This window comes from Nomascus leucogenys, unplaced genomic scaffold (genome assembly GCF_006542625.1).
Source record: "Nomascus leucogenys isolate Asia unplaced genomic scaffold, Asia_NLE_v1 Super-Scaffold_640, whole genome shotgun sequence".
Taxonomy (NCBI): domain Eukaryota; kingdom Metazoa; phylum Chordata; class Mammalia; order Primates; family Hylobatidae; genus Nomascus; species Nomascus leucogenys.
Genome location: NW_022095787.1, coordinates 1 through 18,572, shown reverse-complemented (window position 1 = coordinate 18,572; position 18,572 = coordinate 1).

Here is an 18,572-nt window from a genome sequence, read left to right as displayed (position 1 = left end):
CAGAGCAAGACTCCGTCTCCAAAAAAAATAAATAAATAAAAGAAGAAGATATTTATGCAGCCAACGGACACATGTAAAAATGCTCATTATCACTGGTCATCAAAGAAATGCAAATCAAAACCACAATGAGATACCATCTCACTCCAGTTAGAATGGCGACTATTAGAAGGTCAGGAAACAACAGATGCTGGAGAGGATGTGGAAAAATAGGAAGGCTTTTACACTGTTTCTGGGAGTGTAAATTAGTTCCACCATTGTGGAAGACAGCGTGGACATTGCTCTAGGATCTAGAACTAGAAATGCCATTTAACCCAGCCATCCCATTACTGGGTATATACCCAAAGGATTATAAATTATGCCACTATAAAGACACATGCACAAGTACGTTTATTGCAGTACTGTTCACTATTCACAATAGCAAAGACTTGGAACCAACCCAAATATCCATCAATGATAGACTGGATTAAGAAATTGCAGCACATATACACCATAGAATACTATGCAGCCATAAAAAAGGATGAGTTTATGTCCTTTGCAGGGACATGGATGAAGCTGGAAACCATCATTCTCAGCAAACTATCTCAAGGACAGAAAATCAAACTCCACATGTTCTCACTCATAGGTGGGAATTGAATAATGAGAACACCTGGATACAGGGCGGGGAACATCACACACCAGGGCCTGTCGGGTAGTGGGTGGCTGGGGGAGGGATAGCATTAGGAGAAATACCTAATGTAAGTGATGAGTTGATGGGTGCAGCAAACCAACATGGCACATGTATACCTATGTAACAAACCTGCACGTTGTCCACATGTACCCTAGAACTTAAAGTATAATAAAAAAATTAAATTGACTGATTTACATGTGTTGAACAATACTTATATTGGAGAGATAACTCCCTTTTGGTCATGATGTATAATTCTTGCAATATGTTATTGAACTTTGTGTTCTAATGTTCTGAGGAGAATTTTTACATCAATAGTCATCAGGAAAATTGATCTATCATTGTATTTTTTTTAGTGTCTTTGTGGGGTTTGGTGGTGTGTTAATGCTGGGCTCATAAAATAAGTTGGAAATTGTTTTCTCTTTTTCATTTTTCTGAAGTCGTTTAAGAAGGGTTGGTGTTAACTCTACATTAACATTTTGAAAAAAAAGTTAATGAAGTGATCTCGGCCTGGGCTTTTGGAGGGGAGGTTGTTGTCACTAGTTATATGCCTATTCAGATTTTTTTATGGTTTATATTTAGTATAATCTATATTTCTAGACATTTGTCTATTTCTTTTAGCTTGTCACTTTTTTGGCATATACTTGGACTTAAACTTTTATAATCTCTTCTTTTCCTACTTTTGTGGCATCAGTAGTAATAGCTCCTCTTTTATTTCTGAATTTAATTATGTGAGGTTTTTTTTCTTTTAATCTGTTTGTCAGTTTTCTTAATCTTTTCAATGAAGCCAAACTTTAATTGATTTTTCTATGGCTTTTAATTGTTATTTATTTAGAACTGCTGAAATTTTTATTCTTTACTTATGTTTGGTTATATTTAGTAGTTGATTTAGATAGATTTTTTTAAATGTACGTATTTACTACTACAATTGAATACAAGGTTTGGATGCACTGAATAATTTTGTTATGCTTTTTTTCTCTAGTTATGTTGAAATTTTCACTGTGATTTCTTCTTTAATCCATAATGTTGTTTAGGAGCATATTACCTGATTTTTATGAATTTGCAATTTTTTTAATTTTTCTTCTGGTATTCATTTCTAGTTCCATTCAATTTTAGTTGCAAATGATACTTAGTATGATTTTAATTTTCTTGAATTGATTTCTTTGTGGTCCGATTTGTGATACAGTCTGAAGAGTGTTCCATGTGCGCACCAGAAGCATGTACATTCTGTTGTTGAGAAGACCGTTGCTATATGTCTGTTGGATTTGGTTGAATCACTCCTTGCTCAGTCTTCTGTCTTCATGTTGGTCTGCCAGGTTCTCCCCTCCATTATTGAAATTTCCTAACATTTTGGTGGTGGTGTCCGTTCCTCCATATATATATATGGATATAATATATTATATATAAATATATAAAAATATATAATATATATAGTTTTTTCTTTTTTTTACAGACGAAGTGTTGCTATCTTGCCCAGGTTAATCTCAACTCCTGGGCTCAAGCTATCCTCCTGCCTCAGCCCCCGCCAAGATGCAGGGATGACACGCAGGCTTGAGCCACTGTATTCAGCCTATTTCTCCTTTTAATTCTGTCATTATTTGAGTTATATGTTTAGAAAAGTTGCTGATACATGTGAAGCTCCAACTACTAATAATTCAGAAAAATTAAGGAATCAAAATCCAAATATCTCTCAATAGCGTTTCCTTTTTTATGAACTTTCTATTTTATTATCTGTAATTTAGAAACTTCTGTAGAAAAGAGTTTAAAATTTTCAAAGTTAATATAAAATTATTTTTAGAATTTATTTTTGAGTAACCATTGGTTGTGAAGAGCTAATATTAATAAATTGTAATAATCAACTATTATCTAAGCTGCACATTTAAAAATGTGTTAATACTTGCTGCTGCCTAAAATATAATAAATATTTACAAAATCGAAGTTACTAAAAGTAATATAATTTTGCATAATAATATACACACATATAAATAATCAACATACACAGGTCATTTTTTTCTATTTTTTACTTACATTTTCTTTCTTTCTTTTTTTTTTGAGACAGAGTTTCGCTCTCTTGCCCAGGCTGGAGTGCAGTGGCACAATCTCGGCTGACTGCAAGCTCCGCCTCCCAGGTTCACGCCATTCTTCTGCCTCAGCCTCTCCGACTAGCTGGGACTACAGGCGCCCGCCACCACGCCCGGCTAATTTTTTGTGTTTTTAGTAGAGATGGGGTTTCACTGTGTTAGCCAGGATGGTCTCAATCTCTGACCTTGTGATCCACCTCCCTTGGCCTCCCAAAGTGCTGGGATTACAGGCGTGAACCACCATGCCCGGCCCTTACTTACATTTTCTGTTTGATATTTGTATCAAAAGAAAGTGTTTCTGTCCTACTATCATAAATGGATATTTGCCTATTTTGCATTTTGTTATATTAAATAATCAGACATATGCTTAGCTTCTCCTAGGTTAAATTTTTTACGTAATTGTTATTAACATAAATAATCCAGAAATTGTTTAAAGTTTTTAAAAAAAATTTGCCAGTGCCCTCACTGTTTATAATATAGATCTATTTGTCAACGTATTAGTGCTGTTTGCATTATATAAAACAACATTTTAGTGATATCAACTATCTACATCCCTGTAGGCATGGCTCACTTTTTCATTAGTATATAATTTTGGTTGTACTCTGCTGTTTTTCTAAAAGTGCTTGCAAATCAGCACAAGGCCACAGGGCTTTGTCTTCAACAAAATAAGGATGTCTCAGAGACCCACAGAAATAACTGCGCCAAGTACTCTTATAAACAGGCTTCTGATAGAATGACTTACATAACCTTGAGACACTGTCAGTGGACTAAGTTATTTCTCTAATTCTAGCAGAGAAGCATATGTGCTTACAAGATAGAGTAAAACAAGTATTAGTAAAGTAGGACTAAATTAATTGATGATGAATGATAATAGGTTTTGATTGTAAGGTGAACATAAAACATTCCTGCTATTATTTCCTTGGTGCCCAAACATGAGTTAATGAGAGCTGTTGTTACATGTCGTACACCCTTTAGAAGACTTGTGGTTTTTGATCTCATCTATATTCATAGCTGTCTGTATTTGTGGTTTACAATCTCAGCTTTTTTCATAGTTGCAGCTATATATAGTTGCATGCAATTGAGTTGCATAGTTGCACTCAGTGGTTAGGGGGTGGGCAGGGAGATGCAAACAATTCTGGACAGTAAGTTGTTACCTCCTATTCCAGTGGAAGTTCTTGAGGCTTCATTACTACCTGGCACTTATGTTGCATGAGCTCCTTTGTGTTTCCGAAGCCTCTGGCGTACACCTAGGATGTGGGTTTGCCTCGAAGGCAGCATCTACCAGTAGAGAACAGGGTTTTCCATGAACCAGTCATTGAAGAGACTCTTCATCTACTTCTACTGTTGAGGAAACATTATTTCTCCTTCAGGAATTTCCCCCTTCTTTATCAAGGACAACGTGTCCTTCTTCAGGGTCACAGAATGCTCTACAGCCTACTTCCTGGTGTCCACCATGGAGGAGATTAGTTGCACTTGAATTCAAGGAAGATTCGAGAGGGGTCACAGCTGCAGAATTCCAAGCACGCTCAGACTGACTGTGTTGATTTTAGAAAGACACATGGGGACCTGCCACCAGGAAGGCACTTTGCAGGGAAACCTCAACCCCAGGCACACCGCTGCAGGAGGGCTCTTCTCCTTGTAACAGTCATTTAGCCACTGATAGAAAGGCAACTCTTAGAAAATTTAAATGAGGACCAAAATACTAACCTTAACCACTTTATTATCTCAAAGAATTGGAAAAACAAAATTTTCTAATAATAAGGGATTAGAAAGGTTAACAAGGTATACCCCTTCTTTGGAGCTACAGATGTGTGTTAAAAATGGGATGTAGGCTGGGCGTGGTGGCTCACGCTTGTAATCCCAGCACTTTGGGAGGCCGAGGTGGGCGGATCATGAGGTCAGGAGATCGAGACCACGGTGAAACCCCGTCTCTACTAAAAATACAAAAAAAATTAGCCGGGCGTGGTGGCGGGCGCCTGTAGTCCCAGCTACTCGGGAGGCTGAGGCAGGAGAATGGCGTGAACCCGGGAGGCGGAGCTTGCAGTGAGCCGAGATTTCGCCACTGCACTCCAGCCTGGGCGACAGGGCGAGACTCCGTCTCAAAAAAAAAAAAAACAAAAACGAAAAAAGCAGGTTTTAAAACACTAGAACTGAGTCAAATCTTAAATTTAAATAGAAAGATTAGACAGGCTTATGCATGAGAAAAAGATTCAGGGTATTCAACTGTTAATTCTGGCTATTTCTGAGTAATTTAAATTTGCCTATAGTTTAAAAAAATGTAAAGGTCAGGTGAGGTGACTAATGCCTGTAATCCCAGCACTTTGGGAGGCCGAGGCGGGTGAATAACTTGAGACCAGGAGTTTGAGACCAGTATAGGCACTGTGGCAAAACCCCATACCTACTAAAAACACAAAAATTAGCCACTTGGTGACGTGTACTTGTAGTCCCAGCTACTTGGGAGGCTTAGGCATGAGAATTGCTTGAACCCAGGGTATAGAGGTTGCAATAACCCAAGATCTCACCACTGCACTCCAGCCTTGGTGACAGAGCAAGACCTTGTTTCAAATTTTTTTTATTTTAATTAGGAATCAAACAAGTTAAATATAAACTTACACTTAATTTACTTTTTAAACATTTCAAGAATGGATATTCTAATTTCATATCAGTACATTTTGAGAACGGATAAAGTTATTTTTTATAATCAAAGGAATTTTAAAGCTTTTACTTCATTAAACTCCTGTCAACAAAGTCCTGGGAGGTTAGAGGGAAGTTTGGGCAAAGTAGAGGAAGGTATGGAGGGCAGAAGGGGTGAACATTAGGGCAACCCTCCCCTAGCTCAGTCTTCAGATGTGCTGGTGGACTTCCCCACTAAGCCTGGGTCACCTTCGCCACTGACCACATCTTGTCTTCTGACCGGATGCTCTTTTCAGGGAGTTGGTGTATGGAAATCTTTTCTCAATTTTAGTGTCAACTATTACCCAGAGGTTGAAAAGCAAGCCTCCACCTAAAGTGCCAATCCTGGGGACTTGGTGAGACCCTCTGCTGGGGAGAAACTCCATTTCACCCAGGGGTTCTTATTTTATACAAAATGAGGATACTAGGGGACAGCCAAGCAGCAGTAAACCAAATCTTCAGCAAGAACCAAACTCTTGGGGGAGTTTGGTCTTTCTGCCACATAGTGCACAAGATCTGGAGAGATTATAGGGGCGGAGAATAATAAAAGATTTTATTTTTGAAACATCTTGCGTGGTTGCCCAGGTTGGAGTGCAGTAGCATGATCATTGCTCACTGCAGCCTAGACTCCCTGGGCTCAAGTGATCCTCTGCCTCAATCTCCCACATAACTGAGACTACACTTGGGAACCATCACACCTGGCTAAATTTTTTTAATGCTTCAAGTTTTTTTGTATAAATGGGGTCTCACTATGTTGACAAGACTGGTATCAAATTCCTGTCCTCAAGCAATTCTATCTCCTCGGCCTATCAATATGCCAGGAATACAGGTATGAGCCACCTTGCCTGGCCAGGACCTTTTTAATGTTTTATTCTCCCAAGTTCTTCTCAAAAAAGTCAACATGGGCCAAGTATCAGCTGAGATTTGAACTTCAACCCTGTGCTGAGCTCAGTTGCAAAACTCTCCTTTCCCAACAAGGGACAAATGGAGATAAAATGGTGAGAGGGAGCAACTGGATTCTGCCATGCTAATTGGGCACCTATTGTGTGCTGGGAAGACCCATAGAGGTCCTTCCAAGCTCCAGCTCCAGCTGCGGCAGGACACCCATGGTGTAGGAGGCCCAGCCCAGAGGAGGGAGTCTTAGCAAGCGGAGCACCCTCCATGGAGTATTGACACTCAGCCAGTTATTTCCATCAATGCTGGTTTCTTTCTGCCAAGGGGATACTTTTGGGCTGTCAGGAGCATCACGTCAAATGTTCTGAAAACTAGTAGAAGGTATGAGATGTTGCACTGAACCATTGTGAGCAAGAAAATCCATTCAATCTTCATTGATTTGGTTAAAACAAACCTTTACTAAAGGCAGCAAAGAGTAATGCTTGCCTGTAAGAATTTAAAAACATCATAGAAAACCACTCCTTTCTCAGTTTAAGAGGAAAGGCTAAAGTCTTGTGTGGAATAATAAGAAAAAAGCATATTTATGTAATACTTTGAGTTTCTATTGCTCCTAACCACCATTGCTACATAATTATTCCAAAATATAGCCCTTATTTACCCACCCTACTGTTCAAAAGTATCTCTCTGATTCTGTAACCTCCAACTAACCCACCCCACAGTCCCTAGATGATCACAGAGGCCTATTATCCTCTGCTTTTTACTGTCACTCTCCCCAGTCCAGCAAACTCCTTCTTCTTCCTGCATAAGCCTCTGGGTTTCTGCCTTTTTTTCTGCACCCTCTGCTGAGACTCGTTTGTATTCACCCATCCCAAACTTATCCATACTTCCAGTGCATTACCAGGGGTAATTATCTCATCCGCTCAGCCCGATTTTTAATCTTACCTTCCTGCCCCCACCCTCTATCCCCTTTGAACAGGCTTTTACTAGGTTGTTGTTAAGTTCTGGGATTCAGAGAATCTGACTAATGTGAGTTTCCCTAAGTAAAGATAATGCCTTAATAATTTTCATTTTAATTGCTCTTTGCACACTGTTTTGCATGTAATTTAACACAATAAATGTTCCCTGCGTAAATGCACAAATCTTTGCAATGTTGTATTTGACTCCCTTAGTTTGGCTCTTTTCCCATACACCCATTCAGAGTCCTGTCTAACCAGAGTGAAAATGCTTGTGGTGGTCACCGAACATGGCTGAGAATTCCCCGTATGTATTGGACAACTGGCTCACTCTCAGGAACTCCCTCTTTCTGGCAGGCATCCCTGCTGAGAATGGAAATAAATTCTCTTCATGCCAACTCCCTGGAACAAGTACAGGTTTCATCTAGACTAGTTTTCAAAATGAGGAAACAGGATGCAGACAAATACTTTACTCTCACTGTTTGGCCCTGGGGCCTATTAACCAGGTGAAATTGCACAGAAGAATAAATTAGTTTAGCTAAAAAATCAAAAAATATACGGGCAACTGAGGGAAGAAATTGAAAATGTAAAAAAAGTAGAAAATGTTCAGGAATTCAATATTATTGGTGCACAGAAATGCTACTGATTTTTGTAGATTGATTTTGTGTCCTAAAACTTTACTTATTTATCCATTTCAGGAGGCTCTTCAAGTTTTCTCCAAAAGTAGTTTTGCAGACACTAGCATTCGCTACATAGACTCATATTGCAAGTGGAGAGAGAGAATTCAGCTTTTTTTATTTGGATGACTTTTTTTATTTTTTCTATTGTCTGATTGCTCTGTCTAGGACTTTTAGGTCTAATTAAATTGTGTTTGTGAGATTTTTATATATCTTAATATGTCTTTAATTAATTTTATATCAGTATAATGTCCCTTATAAAGGAATATGCAGTTGTTTTATTTATTTATTTTATTATTGATGCACATTTGAGTTGTTTTCAGTTTGGAAAATTACCAAATAATGCTGCCTCGAGATTTTCTGCATTGCACAAGATGCTGGCATTTCTGTTGGGTGTATATACCTAATAGTGGAGTTGCTGGGTCCTAGAGTGCGCTTACGCACATCGTGTAAGTAAGGAGATACTACTCAAGATGTTTTGAATACAGTTATATCAGTTTACACACAGAGCGGTGTAAGAAAGTTCCAGTTGCTTGACATCATCACTAGTACTTAATTTTGTCAGTTTTCAAAAATGTTAACAATTGCATGGTGGTATTGAATTGTAGTTGTAATATGCAGTTTTCTGATGCATAAGGATGTGGATATGTTTATCTACTTTTTGGCCCTTTGGTTCTGTATGTGGAACCCCTAGTCACATGTTTACCAATTTTCTTCAATGTATTACATCTTTGTTTATTAATTAATGGGATTTAGTTAAATAATCTAGATATGAGGCTTTTGCCACACAAATATATGGCAAATGTTGATTTCCACTGTATTTTTTCCTTTCTACTCTCTTGAAGGTTTTTTTTTTTATGAAGAGAAGGTTTTAAATCTAATAAGATCCAATTTGTTATATTTTTATCTTGATGGTTAATGCACTTTGTGTCCTAAAAATCGTGGCCCGTGCCAAGGTCGTGAAGATATTTATCTGTGTTATCTACTAGAAATATTGTTTTCAACTTTCACCTTAAAATTTAAAATCCACCTGTCATTGAAATTTGTTAATAATGGAAGGTAGGAGTATTCCTTTCTCACATAAGTAACCAGTTGACCCAGGGCTATTTGCCGACATGACTGTCTTCTCTCCACTGCTCTTCTGTGCCGCTTTTGTAATATACAAAATGCCCAAATGTGCGGGTCTGAGTTGGACTCTCGAGTTTTTCTAGTTTCTTTGTGCCTATTTTTGCATTACTACCATTCATAGCTTTTATTACTATAGCTCTAATTTAAGTCTGAATATCTGGCATTTTAAGTTCACAAACCTTGTTATTCTTCAGGATAGTTTTTACAGTTCTTGGCTTTTTTATATGTGTTTAAATTTTTAAATTGATTAGACAGTTTTTAGATTTCTGCCAAAATATTGTATTGTGAAAATAGAATCTGCAAATCAATTTGCAAAGAAGTTACATAGAAACAAAGCAAAACAATACAACAATAACCTCCAAATCAAACTTAAAGAGAGCACCACAATAAGAAAAGAATTTCCAAAATTGGAATAAATATTTGCAATTCATGAAATTACAAAGAGGCTCACATTTCCGCTATATAAAGAGTTTTTGCTCTGTTTTTTGTTTGTTTGTTTTTTGATACAGAGTTTTGCTCTGTCACCTAGGCTGTAGTGCAGTGGCCTGATCTCAGCTCACTGCAACCTCTGCCTCCTGAGTTTCAGCAATTCTTCTGCCACAGCCTCCTGAGTAGCTGGGACTACAGGACTGTGCCACCACGCCCGGCTAATTTTTTTTCTATTTTTAGTAAAGACGGGGTTTCACCGTGTTGAACAGGGGGGTCTTGAACTCCTGACCTCAAATGATCCAGCTACCTCAGCCTCCCAAGGTGCTGAAGTTAAAGGCATGAGCCACCACACCCGACCTGTAAAGACCTCTTAAAAATTAGAAACAAAACAAAACAGAAAAAGAGAAAAAAGAAACATCCAGCCAGTTAAAATTTTTAAAAAGGCAAAAGACATTATCCTACAGATCCAGTGGCCTGTGCCACTCATTGTAATGGGGGTGGGCATGGGCTTCACAGGACATGAAATTCAACAAACAGTTGGTGGCTGAAGGTGGGCAAATCTTGTGGGACCAGCCTCAAGAGCAGAGCCCGTGGTTCATTGTTTAATCCCATATCCCTGGAATGAAAACTTGGCCGCCCTGTGCTCTGTGTTCGCCTGCATTGGCCATGTCTGGAGGCCTGAACACCCATGGGCACCTAAGTCTGCCCAAACTCACCGCATGCAAATATTGTATCTGGTATTGAGCATGACACCCTCTCCTCACTGAACATGTGCTTCTACAGTTTTGTGTCCAACTCCTCGTTTTACAACAGGAAGACTGAGGCCCCAAAAAAGCCAAAGACTGGTCCGGATCCCAGAAACTGGGCAGAACACAGAGTATTAGGAAGGGAGCCAGCTTCCTAGGCCTTGCATGCACCCCACCCATCAGGTTTGCTTTGGAAATGAGAGCCCCTAAGTCCTGGAAAACCCTGCGCTCTACTTTCTACCTGGGCTCTCTACTATTCCATATTCTCACATAGCTGTGCAGGCACACACACACACACACATACACACCACACACACACACACACCACACACACCACACACCACACACACCACACACACACCACACACACCACACACACACCACACACACCACACACACACCACACACACCACACACACACCACACACACACCACACACACACCACACACATACACACCACACACCACACACACACACACCACACACACACCACACACCACACACACCACACACACACACCACACACACACCACACACACCACACACACACACCACACACACACCCCACACACACACCACACACACACACCACACACACCACACACATGCTTCTAAGGTGGAGATCATGGAGATGAGGTTAGGGAAGAGAAAACCTGAGAAGTGACAAAAGGGGAAGAAATAGTAGAGGCAGCTTTGCCATGAGGCAGAGGCATCCACTCCCCCAGCTACATGTCCAGGAGCTGACAGCATGGGTTGAAGGATCCTGCAGGTTCCTTGGCTTCTGCCAGGCCTGGGGACCTCCCCAGCTGTTTCAACAGGACAGGACTGGGGTTGTGACTCCCACCTCTCTGGGCACCTGGAACTAAAATGAGCTATGCCCTCCCTCAACCACCCCGCATGATATCAATAGGGGCTACGGGAAAGAAAGCCTCCATTTTCTCCCTCATAAATAGGGGTACTTGAAGGGAATAATATCAAGGATTCCAGATACTCATAAGTGTCTGCTCCCCTTGGCTCTTCATTGGGAACTCACTGTGCTTTGAGACTCTGGGAAGAGGCTTTTCAGTTTCTAGAGTCCTTCAGAGAAGAGAGAGGCCTGGAGACTTGGGCAGATGAGGACTTGGAATAAAGCAGAATGTGACAATGCACCGCGCTCTGGAATGTGGGGCCCAGAAAAATATACTAGTTTTTTGGGGGTCCTTTAGGTCGTCATTTGGAAGTGGAAGAAAATAATGTCTCTGAATTCTGTGAAAATATTTCATGAGTGCACAGCACACCCCAAGAGGCTGAGGAAAATAGGAATCAAGGGAGGCTTCTGAAGTCACTTGAATGGTCCTTGGAGTCTTCAAATACTGCTCCTTTTCCCAGGGGTCCCTGAAGAGCCGCTGCCTTGAGAATCCTCCAATACAGGTACCTGTTCCGTGATGCTTTGGCCTTGGGCTGCAGTGCTAGTCATGGCCTGTAGGCGGCGGCAGACTCCCGTGTTTCTTGTGTCCACGGGGCTTTACTGGAGCAGCTGGAGCCAGGGAGAGAGTCACGCTGAGGTCCTGTTATCATTCATGATCTCATTATTGGGTGAACAGAAGCAGGGAGAAAGGCTTCGTGATTTTCTGTAGGGAAAAGAAAGAGGGATCAGACGGTTACTGTGTCTATGTAGAAAGAGAAGACATAAGAGGCTCCATGTTGACCTGTACCCTGAACAATTGCTTTGCCCTGAGACGCTGTTAATCTGTAACTTTGCACCAACCTCTTTGCCCCAACCTTGAGCTCACAAAAACATGTGTTGTGTGGAATCAAGATTTAAGGAATCTAGGGCTGTGCAGGATGTGCCTTGTTAACAAAATGTTTACAAGCAGTATGCTTGGTAAAAGTCATCGCCATTCTCCAGTCACAAAAAACTAGGGGCACAATGCACTGCGGAAAGCCGCAGGGACCTCTGCCCTGGAAAGCTGGGTATTTTCCAAGGTTTCTCCCCATGTGATAGTCTGAAATATGGCCTTGTGGGATGAGAAACACCTCACCGTCCCCCAGCCCGACACCCATGAAATGTCTGTGCTGAGCTGGATTAATAAAAGAGGAAAGCCTCTTGCATTTGAAATAGAGGAAGGCCACTGACTCTTGCCTGCCCCTGGGAACTGAATGTCTCGGTATAAAACCCGATTGTACATTTGTTCAATTCTGAGATAAGAGTAAAACCGCCCTATGGCGTGAGGCGAGACATGTTGGCAGCAATGCTGCTTTGTTATTCTTTACTCCACTGAGATGCTTGGGCAGAGAGAAACATAAATCTGGCTTATGTGCACATTCAGGCATAGTACCTCCCCCTGAACTTAATTATGACACAGATTCTTTTGCTCATAGGTTTTCTTGCTGACCTTCTCCCTATTATCACTCTGCTCTCCTACCGCATTCCTCTTGCTGATATAGTGAAAACAATAATCAATAAAATCTAAGGGAACTCAGGGACCGGTGCCGATGCAGGTCCTCCGTATGCTGAGTGCTGGTCCCCTGGGCCCACTTTTCTTTCTCTATACTTTGTCTCTGTGTCTTATTTCTTTTCTCAGTCTCTCCTCCCGCCTGATAAGAAATACCCACAGGTGTGGAGAGGCTGGTCCCCTTCAATTTTCCGTGTAATTTTACTTAGTGACTCTTCCCCTAGCACTCCCCCTGTGGCAGCTACCTTGGTAGGTTCACCATGTGGTACCGAAAATAATTATGTTATCCTTGCCTTCCCACGGGGAGCCTACAGTCTGAGCACTGCTGGACAAAAACACTAAAGCAAGTACATGCCAAAGAAAAGGGCATTTTATAATGGAAATAAAGTAGAATATTGGGAGGGAAGGCTGGGGACACATTGCATGGAGGGACATGAATGCCTCACTGAGGTGACATTATGTTGTGACCAGAATGACAACAGAGAGCCACTCCTGCACAGATGTGGAAGGTGTGTCAGGGAGAAGCCACTTCTTGTGAAGAAACTCACAGGCACAGGTGAGTTCCACAGAGGAGTTTAGGAAGGGACCAGTGTGGCTGCAGGCAGCCTGAGAAAGAAAGGAACAGAGGGGAGGGAGGATCCTGGGGCCTGAAAGAGGAGGTTAGTCATTTGCTCCTAGCTGACAACATGGCCCTGAATTTTAGCACCTTTTGACAACAAATACTATCTCACAATTTTTGTGAACCAGAATGTCGACATAGCTAAGTTGGGTTCCTCTGCCTCAAGGTCTCTTACGAGGCTGGGGCTGTGATTTCAACTGAAGTTGGATTGGGGAAGATCAGCCTCCAATCTGTCTCATGGAAATTGGCACGATTCAGTGTGAACTGAGAGCCCGAGCTCCTTCCTCTCGATTGGCCTGGGCATCTCCTCAGTTCTCTATCATGTGGGGCTGTGCCTAGAGCATCTTAGGACACTGCAGATCACTTCTTTGGCTTGAGGATTACAATACAGAGATGGGAAATGAAAGAGAAAGACAGACGTATGCACAGAAAAAGAGAGAAAGGGAGACAGAGAGATAGAGAGAGGAAGCACAGGACAGAGCAAGTAGGAGGAAAATAATAGCTTTTACAAAACTGTAACCTTGGAAGTTGCAATAGGCTATGTTATTCCCCCCATATTCACATGCCAGAACCTTAATCCCCAGTGTAATGGCCTTAGGAGGTGAGAGGTAATTAATAATAACTAATAATGAGGCCCTCATGATAGAGATTATTGGCTTTGTAGTAGAAGAAACCTCAGAGGGCTGTCTCTCCCTCTCTCCACTAAATGAGAATACAACCTGAAGTCTGGAGTTTGAAACTCAGAAGAGAGTCCTTACCAGACCCCAACCATGCTGGAACCCAATGTCAAATTTCTAGCCTGCAGAACTAGTCTTTTTTCATAAGTTCCCTCATCTATGTTTTTTAATATAGAAGCCTGAATTAAGACAGTAGTGTTACCCTATCATTTTTGTTGTATTCTCTTTGACCGGAGCTAGAACCATGTCCCCAAACAGTTAAACCAATGATTGGCAGGATTTCTTTAGTTTGCAGAATGACAGATAAGAAAAGATACAACTTGTTGAAATACTGAAATTTCTTCCACTTATGAGATTTTTAAAAACTGGCTAAAATTGGTTGGAACCCATATAGTCAACTGGAGTCTCTGTGAGATAAGCTTAGTGACGTCAGAGCCCAAATTTCCATCACATGTTTTATACTAGCTCACTCCAAATTTGCACGTGTGACCTGTGAGTAAGCAAGAAAAGATGGCGGTTCATGCCCGGTGACTTTCCATGCGCTTTTCTTTTCAGCAATTCTCTACTAATCCAGAACCCACCTCCTAAACTTTTCTAAGAATATTACTATCTTAAAGTAAACACAAGGAACAGACTTGAGCTGGAATCCTATCTGTTTGTTAGAAAACACACTATAAACACACACATATATATATTTGCTCAATAACCCAGTGTTATAGTACTGGCTTCTGAGGCTCTGAGCTGTGAGGCACTTTTTAAAATAACAGACTGAGTCACTGACAACTTAGTGATGTAGTGGGGAGTAAAGTTGGTGGGGACGCCCACCACATAGGCTGAGATGAGGCATACGGATACGATTCTAAATATAATGAACAGGCACTGGAATATTTAATGCCAGAGGACACTGATTTTCTTTTAATTTCATCCTCTTTGTGGTGTAGAAAGGAAACTAAGGCCAGTGGGGAAGTGCCTTTCCCAAGATCACACTCCTGGACCCCAGGCCTGTTTGAGTTGCAGGCCATGCTCCCTCCCACCCCTCCATGTAATGCTGCCATCTCAAAATTTATACATATTTTATTATTTAAATAGGACACCAGGCCGTGATCTATATATATACACACACACATATGTACACACTATATGTATATATGTGTGTGTGTGCGCGTGTGTGTGTGTGTGTATACATATAGATTTTTTGAGATAGCCTCTTGCTCTGTCACCCAGGCTGGAGTGCAATGGCACAATCATGGCTCAATGCAACCTCTGCATCCTGGGCTCAAGTGATTCTTACACCTCAGCCTCCTGAGTGGCTGGGATTACAGGCATGCATCACCACATCTGGCTAATTTTTGCATTTTTAGTAGAGAAGAGTTTTTGCCTTGTTGGCCATGGCTGGTTTCAAACTCCCGGCCTTAAGTGAACCGCCCACCTTGGCCTCCCAATGAGCTAAGATTATAGGCATGAGCCACTGCACCCAACCGATTTTTATTCATTCTATCTCATATATCCCCAGTGAATGCTTTTGGAAGTTGATGCTGGCATAATCCCATTATGCGTACTTCAGGGCTGGGGAGACCTGAAGCACACAAGGACTTTTATATGGTCACAGAAATGAAAAGAAAAAGAAGGTTTTAACCCAAATCTGTTTCCTCAAACCTGGGGCCCTGGCTGCATTTAGATCTTTTTGAAGAGTAAGGAGCATAATTGTGTTCGCATAACTGTGTGCAGGTAAAGAGTTGACATGGGAGACAAGGGTGAGCAATCAGCAGCACTACAGGGCCTTGCATAGATTTGTGGAAAAAAAGGGCTCAAGGGATGGAATCTTGAAGAAGTTAACAAGCTTCCTTTGTGACAGAACCTGACAGAATTTAGAAATTTGGGAAGCAGAGACCCACAAACTAGAGAGAGCCCTGTGTCTAGCTCATTTCATGGGAGATGCTTGAGAGAGCACTGTGTTCTCATCGTGTGCTACATTCCTAAGCTGTTGCCTGAGAAAGGCTGAAAGTGAGAGCCTTTTCTGATAATATACACATTGGCTCAGCCCGCATCGTTGATCCTCTGACCATTTGGCAAGAGGCAACCACAGGTAACACAGTGTAGCCCAGGGCAGGTCTGTCCATACCAGGCCTCCCTTGTCATCACATCTCAGCAAACCCAGCCTGCCAACAATTATATGTGTTGCAGGGGGAGCAGGAAAGAAGGAAGCTCTTCTTGACAGGGGCAGGTTGTCAGGCATCGGAACCATGGTGGTTCATACCAAGATCATGGATGGTAGAATACAAAGTTGAGTGTTGGAGTCCAAGTGTGTCTACTCAGATGTGAATCCCAAGGTCTTAAGCTGTCCTCTGATTTCCTCACTGGCTGGGGGTCCATGTGGATGCTCCTATGTTCCTGATCTAGGAAACAGAATTTCTAATGGGAATGTCACCTGGTGGTGAAAACAAAGCAGACCATTAACTTCTATTTTATTTTTTTTGGCTTCTGTGCTGGGAATTCTCTTTGTAGAGCTGCATTAAAATGAGTGAGCAGCTGTTTGATGGGTTCAACTCCCCCATCTCCTTGGACAAGGGGTAGGTTCACCAAGCATGGCATAAAGTGAGCTATGGTGAGAGCAGGCACATGGGGGTCTCTACAGACAGGGGCTGACAAAACCAGGATGGGCCCAGGATCCAGACCCAAATATGGAATTTCTCTGCGCTCTCTCTTAGGGCTTTTCCATGAGTGACCCAAAGTTCTGCTCCCCAAAAATCTGGCCTTCATTAGTCCCAGTGGCAACTTGGTTAGGTGTAAAGTCCCTTTTTACATACTTGTAGAAATATCAGAAAAGGCCTTTGTGTTGTTTTTCCTTTACACTAGGCTGTATTTATTCATGTTACTACAGTTTGTACAGTTTTAATTATTCACCCCGGTATCATCTCTAGTAGACAACTTCGTGGTACTGCCAGACCTTCTCCAAGACTTAAAAACCACCACTATCACTAATACTCTACAAAAATAGGGAAGAGGTTACATGAAAAAGAGATTACATTGTTCCCTGCATTTGTCTGCAATGTGTCATCTCAGAGAACTCATCCCTGTAGCCCATCAGGGAAGAAGTGGTGCCTTCACATGTCTTTGTAATGTTCTATAATGGAGGTCACTTCTCAAAGTGGTTTAGCCTTCCAATGACTATTATTTCTGATCAAAATGGAATAAAACTAGAAATCAATAACAGAAGAAATCAAAAATAGCAACATATATATGGAAATTAAACAACTCACTTTTGAGCATGCTCATGTGTAAGGGTTGTGAGACTCAATATTGTGAAGATGTTCATGATGCCTAAAGCGAGCTACAGATTCAATGCAATCTCTTTTAAAATAATATTTTTTCAGAAATAGAAAAAACAACCAAAAAATTATATCGAATCTCAAGCGACAATAAAAAGCCCAAAAATGTTTAAAAAACCAACAATGTTGGTGATCTCAACTTTTCTGATTTCAAAGAACATTACAAAACAACAGTAAGGAAAACAGTTTGTTTCTGACATAAAAACAGAAAATTTTTCCAATAAAACAGACGGTAGCACAGATGTAAACCTCTCACATATGAACAAATAATTATTTACACACCCATATTCATTGCAGCATTATTCACAAAGGCCAATAGTTGAAAGCAACATAAACTTTCCTCACAGAATAAATAAATAAATACAATTTGTAATATAAAAGTAATGGAATATTATTCAGCTTTTAAAGGCAGAAAATCTTGTAACATCCACAATAAAGATAAATCTTGAGAACATGATGCTAAGTAAAATTAGTCACAATAAAACAGATAGTCTGATTCTACTTATATGTAATATCTAAAGTATTGAAACTCTTAGAAAGAGAAAATAGAATGATTTTTATCAGAGGCCAGGTGGTAAGAAAAATGGGTAGTTGTCATTTCATTTGTATTGAGTTTCAGTTTTGCAAAGAGAAGAAAGTTTTACAAATATGTTGCATAGCAGTAACATATAAATACAATTAACATGACTGAACTGTATAAAAAATATTAAAGATTCTAAATTTTATGTTATGTATTTTTACCACAATCAAAATTTAAAATGACATCCAAGGGACAAGAGCGATGGCTCATGCCTGTAATGCCAGCACACTGGGAAACTGAGGCATGCAGATCACTTGGGGCCATGAGTTGAATTCCAGCCTGGCCAACATGGGGGAAACCCTAGCTCTATGAAAGAGATAAAAATTAGCCAGGCGTGGTGGTGCACACCTTTAATGCCAGCTACTAAGGAGGCAGCAGCAGGAGAATTGCTTTAACCTGGGAGGTGGAGGTTGCAGTGATCCAAGATTGTGCCACTGCACTTTGGACGACAGGGCGAGATTCTGTAAGAAAAAAAAAAAAGACACCTGAAAGAGATAGAGTTACAAAGTTTTTGAAAAATTACCTTCAAATCACATAAGTCTTTCTTTCACACTAAGATAATATAAAGAATAGATGTTGAAATTAAGACAATTTCCATGACTACTCACTTAGACAGAATCAATTATTGGCCATCAACCAAGAAGAAAAATATACAAGCCATAAACGAAACAGGGGCAATATTTATA